Raw genomic sequence first — 6,635 nt, 5'->3', positions numbered from 1 at the left:
TAAATCCATGAACTTCACTTATAAACACTTACCATCAACTTGAGTGGACTGAAGCACCTGAAACGATACACATTTAATATATATAAGCTTATTCAATATATATAAGCTTATTCCAGGCCAGGCCAGGTCCATTTTTGTGTCTATGACAGGAAACTGTCTCCCCACTTTAGTTTATGGTGGCAAATAACAGGTTTAAATTCATTTTCCCACCTCCGGTCTAGTTCTAGCTCATGTTTCCTTGCCAACTCTCAACTTTGCAAATTCTCATCCTCTTCTAAAGTAAGTGAAACCACATAGCCATCATTGCTCACAAAACAAACAAACAAACAAACCCACACAATAACTTCTTTGTTTTCTCAATTTTATCTCCCTGCAAAGTTAAATTTTATCTCTGAACTGACTTCTGCCTAAAACACTGTGTTTCCACATGCCTCCAGGAAAACTAAGCACAACAGGTGTTTGTTCAAAAACAATTTTTGCTGAGCCACTGAGCTCCTGCTCTGACTTTTAACAGCTCACCTCTTTGAAGATTCAAAACATAACTGATTTTTAATGCTGCTAGAGGCCAACTTCTTCCTCTGGCTCACAGTCAGGTTTCCTCTACTCTTTTACTCCAGTAGCCCTGGATGAGCCTTAAAGGCTGTTTGCATTTAATAATCCACAAAAATTTGGCATTTGTGATGTACATCTTTCCTGCAGACTCCATCTGGCAGGACTGTTTTTTAGTAAATATCCTGAGAGCGATCTTTATTGTCCAGAACGTATTTACACAGCTGCCGCCGTAATAGCTGTCCCTCTGTTTATATCATGTTATATCCTTCAGACGTATTTCGGAGCGAGCTGAGAAGGTATAAACTAACCGCAGCTCTTAGTCACACGGCTGTGTCGGGACACAGAGAGATGACATTATGTGTTGAGACCACTTTGCGCACTAGAAAAACTCGGTGCAGTGCCAGAGCAGCTTCACTGACTGCAGCCAGGTAGTTGACACTAAGGTGCCCAGAGTTCTAGTGCTTTTGCTACCAGCACAGGTTTAACTGCAGTGTTACTATCACCTGGGAAGTAGAGCTTTGCAAATGCAGGTGCCTACTATAGCAGCYATTTTTAACTGAAATTTGATTTCTCCGCAAAATCCTTGTACTCCACCAGCTCACGGCATCATCTTCCCTGCATACAGGCACTCCAGCCTTTGGCATGAATACATTTCTGTGTGCGGATCGGCTTTAAAACCTCACAGCAGTGAAATGGCTTAGGGAGAAGTCAGGTTAACACAGTATTACAAATGCTGCTTAGTTAGTATCTGAACTGCACCTTCCAAGTAAAGATTGCAATCTCCCAGACTGCCAGTTGGCATCTTTTGAGCCCAGGCACCAGTGTTTTAATTAGAAACTGTTATGACATGTTAGGATGAGGAAATCCCAAGGTATCAAGATTTCTGTTTGCATAAGAATAGCAATACTGGCACTCTTAACTATCGCGAATTAAATTCCAGCTGTTTCTTCTACTGATCTCAGTATTACGTTCAGGTCCTAAAATGGAGTGGATTCACATTTGGAAGGGGGTGAAGGTGGGAGGTTGGTTGCTTTAATCCATTTAATTCACTATGGTTGCAACATATTTCTCAGATAAGACTTCACAAGAAATATTAACCTAAACTTGGGGAATCCAAGCAGATTATGAGCCAGGTGGATAAAAAAAGCTCTTTGCCTGTTACTTGGTCTTGGTTTGGTGGATGGCCGAAGCTGCCACGGTTTTGTGACCCTACTTCAACCAGCCTCAGTCCRAGCAGTTCAGCTGATGACAAATCCTCTTGGGATACAAACGTACAGAACTGCTCTCACCGACACTAATTACCAAGTGCAAAAGGAACAAAAAGGAGGACGAAGATGAATGTTTCTCACCACAGAGGCTGGTTTTATCTTCCCCAGTTCTGAGAAGAGAAGAGTTGTCACGAAGCACCTTAATATGTCACAAGAGCTTCGCAGTCAGGGGACACAAAGCTGCAGCTGAAAGTTTCCTACAGCCCCAGGGAGGGCAGACACCTTACAGGGACAACACAAACGAGGACGACACTGGTATCTGCCAGCGACCTCTGTCAACAGCTTGTGACACAAATACCAAAATCGTCATGGGTTCTCCTGGCTAAATACTGTACTTCCACAGAAGTGATTTCTGCAATGTGCTGGAAGGAAAGATGGAGCAAGCGGCTGCCAGAAAAAAAGTTGCAGTAAGCTGATCTACAAAGAGCAGAATTACACTCATTTAAAAAAATTACTGTATGAGAAATTACTGTATTACAAAATTACTGTATTACAAGTGATAACACCCAAATACTGAAGCAAACCAAACAAAATATCGGGTCTGGTCTCCCTGCTTTCTGTTTGTTTAGCTATACAATTGGCCTACAAAAGTATTAGGCCTTATATTTTTCTTTTTTTGATCTAAGAAAAGTGAAAGTTCTTTCCTGTGACTTTTGTTTTTAATCACGTAACATGTCACTAAAATATATATATACATATATATATATATATATATAGGAGTTGCCACAAGGTGGCAGGAGCTTCCCAATTAAAAACTCGATCTACTGATATTCCACAGGGAGGTATGTGCAAAGATCTGAAAACACACTCCTTACTTTCACAAGGCTTTTTGTGTTTTTGTAAATCAGCTTCCTGGTGAGCAATCAAAAAAAAAAAATTCACATCGTAAAATCACAGCAGTTAATTTCTCCTCGACCTGCCACTGCATTTCTGGCAGAGAGAGGATCAAGCATGAGTCGCACAGCTCCTTGCAGAACTGGGTTTTCGGGGCATGACCAGGGTTGCACCAACCAAGGTGGCTTCTAGGTTGCAAGACCCTGGCTTGCCTTGGTTCAGATCGCTGGTTTTCAAGACTAGAGGCCATTTCTGTGAGCCAGCATGCAAACTAGCTTGCTTTAGACCTTTTTCCTCACATAACAAGAAAAAAAAACACTTTGGAAAAAAAAAAAGGCATTAGAAGAGGTGATAAAAGCTTTGTGGACACAAGAGAAAGTTATTGGCTATTCAGCTGGAAAACTAAAGACAGCTGCAGAAACACTTCAAGAAGAGTATTTAGAAAAATTGTTTTCCAGTCCAGATAGATTCCTATACAGGCACTCTTCTCCAGTTCAAAAGCAGGATACTCACAGCTCTATTTCTGCCACTTTTCACTCCCCTTTTTCATCAAGAGGAAAGCCATCCGTGTTCACTTAAAATAGTAGCACCCCCTCGTGACACGAGGCACCAGGGGCCGTGCAGGGCTGTGAGCTGCCCCAGTCGTGCCACGTCCAGCTCAGCACAGGTTTTGGAGACAAACCAGTCATCTCACTATCAGGGAGAAAAAACAGTTTAGCGCGAGTCTATTTAGTCTGCTTCATTTCTGCCACCCGATCGGCTTGGGCTGTTTGAGTTTCGAAGTCTGTGCTTTGAGTTTTGGGGGACGCCCAGAAGTGCCGGTCGCCGTCCGACATTCGGGTCGGCCTTGCCCCCGGCGAGTCCTCGCCTTCCTCCTCTCCCAGGGGCTCGTGCTCCGGAACATCGCTCCATGCCATCGGCAGCAAGAAAGTTACAGTGTGAGCCGCAGGGAGAGCGTTCGCTGGCCCACGCAGCCGTCTCCAGTGCACCCGACATCTGTCATCACRTGGCCACAGCTGGATTACAAGGACAGAGAGGATTAGCAGCTTCTGCATTTTTTTTTAATATAGAAGAGTTTAAAAAAAGTTTCCAGTCCTCTGTCTTCCACTGACTTTTTAATYTTTTTCTTACATCTTTGCTATAGCGCTTCTTATTGTTTGCTACCTGTTCTGCTAAAATGTAATTGTTATAATTGTGCTTTCAAGATGTAACAAAATCACAAAGATGCTTCTGCCTAATCATCATTGTAGCAGTACACAAAATGTTGTAATCTACAAACAAAACTATTAAGAGAAGAATTATGCTATTTCCTGGCAAATTCCATTTTAAGCTAAAGCTGAGGACATTGCCCTTCTCTTTCCCYTTGCATCCCAAGCAGCCCACCAGTTGTTTTCAGAATGATATTTCTGTTTTGGAAAACAGGCATCTCCACCAGAAAATCTTTATGAGTAAAAGCGTCCAGCCACCTTTAACTGCAAGCTAGTCAGCGTACACCATGATGCTGGAAGAGTCCAGGCTATATTGATTTTGCTTTTATGATTCTGTCCTCTATATAACACTTACTCTTTCCTTTTTGCTTCATTAACTGTCAGTGTAAAAATCAATTCCATGGAGAAATCCAAGTCAGTTTTTCTGTAAGATGCTGGTGAGCACGACAGGAAGTCAAGAAGCTCGTTTATTCAGTTAAAYATAACACGTTAAAGCAGCAGTATCTTTTCAGTTCCAAGTGTCAATCTTGACATTAGTATTACCAACAAAAATAATAAAATAATAGGTTTTGTATTTATAAATACACACACACAGTAAAGTCTAAAAATAATTCTCATAAGCGCACTTTGTAACAAAACTGTGACATTGTGCTGCTAATAGTACTGGAGACAAAGATGAAGCTGGTAGAATAATCCAAGTATCTTTGGTAGAAATTCACGGAAAACTGACAGGAAGATGGTTATACGTTAAATGACATTTCAGCATACGGCTCTTTACTGATAACAATAGCAGATTACRGCTTAATACAAACCAAAAAAGCTTTTATTTAATTTAGAAATGGTGACTTATGCTGGTATTGTATGGTGCTCCTCTTCCAAATGCCTGGTGCCCACAGGCACACACCACACCGTCTTTATTTTCAGACTGCATTTCRGATTCCACGGACCAACGATGAAGTTATGCCTCCATCAAACTCGGTACAAATTCACAAAAGGAAAGGCTGCATCTGTTCCCTCCCGCTTGTATAAACCATCCCATAAGACAGAAATGAGGACTTTCTAAAGTACAAAAAACCAAACACCTGCAGAGCACTTCACATAAACCATATAAGCCAGCTGTACATCTTCCCCCAAAATTCCAGCGATAGCCCTGTTCCCTCACTGCTTTCACCCGATCCCACGGCAGCTGCCTCGCGTTTTGCCGGGGTGCGTCACTAGCGAAAGGCAGGAGACCCCCCGAGCCAGCGAGGGCCTCGGCAGCTCTCAGGTCGCGGGTAAACTCTCAAACAAGTTAGTTTTGCCGTCACTGATCTACGGTCAGTCCTGAGCGCTCTGTGCAACGCAACACGGGAAAGTCTGAAGGTAGCACAGGTTTGACAGGTTAGGATTTCCATATATAAAATAGCATAGTACATTATGGCTTTCAAAATGAGTAGTTCTGCTTGACATTACCCATTTTGAGCAGTAATTTAGCAGGGGCAATGGGCAGTRACTTTAAAACCTGTAGTACCTGAAGGTTAACAGATTGAATTAARAATGACCTTTGTCACAACACAGTTGATCTTCATAACAACTTGGATACTTAGGGTTTTTTTAATTGAATACTTTAGCTTACTAGACTTTCTCTTCCTGCAGTTTGGCTATTGAAAGCATTAAGGAAACTTTGTTATAGAGCTCTGTGACAACTGAAAGAGGCACAGCCAAATTTGTAAGCCTTGAAATACGCTAGCTTACTATTAGGAAGAAATCGGTGACAGCTTTTTACCCAGTAATTTACAGGAGATGCACAATTTAGCAGCAAAAGTAGTGCTGTTTTAGCCCCTTCCAGCCCCCAAAACTCCAGCTAAGATAACCAATTAACTCTTTCACCAAAGAGCAGTTCCATGCCACATCTTGCTTGTTTGCTGTCTTCGCAGACTTTCTCCCTTGCCTCTGCTCTTTCCTCATCTCCCGAGGCATGTGTCTCAGTTACCAACCCTYCAGACGTGTTCAACATCTGTGATTCCTAATAGCAGATGACTCTCACTCACTGCTTTTACATTGGCTTGAAGCAAGGTTAATTCTAAGATTTAAAAATAACCAGTATTTTTCACCTTTAAATTTCTGAAGTAAGGAAAGTAGTGAAACCCTCTGATAACAAGGGTTCTGCAATGCAGAAATGYTTATACAGCTGATAGAGCAATTTCAGTTTAGGAAACAAAAACATTTTAATTGCTAAAATACCAGCTTTAGCCTCCATGTGTGACTTCCACCCAAACCATTATTCTTGTATTAAAAAGGTCTGCCTCTGTTGGCTATTATAGTGCTCAAACTTGAATGCGGTCCACACTTCCTGGGAGGAAGCACGCTCCGTCCCGCTGCTCTGTCCCTCCATCCCACCCACACTCCAAACCACTTCAGCTCAGACTGTGATTGCTCTCATGCAGGGGGAAAGCAAGAACCACCCTCAAACCAACTGTGGTCCCTGAAGCTGAGAATGGACCAGAATCAGCACCAACTTTTGAGAGCCATCAAGGAGGTCTCACCTGTCTCTCTCTTGGCAAGACTGAGGTTTTATGAGAGCAAAGTATCAGCAACGGATATAGACAAAAAGTAACAAGCCATTTTCTTTAATATGCAGGAGATGTTTCCTTTGGATTCTGCAGTAAGATATCTGCCAAGACACGTGCTTAAGTGCAAAAGACAAAGAAGAAGAACTGTAGACTAAATGAGGACACAGTTACAGAAGGTCTAATATTGATTGCTCACTATACCAGAGAATAGCTACAAATAC

Source organism: Apteryx rowi, unplaced genomic scaffold (genome assembly GCF_003343035.1).
Source record: "Apteryx rowi isolate R43461 unplaced genomic scaffold, aptRow1 scaffold_28, whole genome shotgun sequence".
Taxonomy (NCBI): Eukaryota; Metazoa; Chordata; class Aves; order Apterygiformes; family Apterygidae; genus Apteryx; species Apteryx rowi.
Note: the sequence above shows the minus strand (reverse complement) of the source record.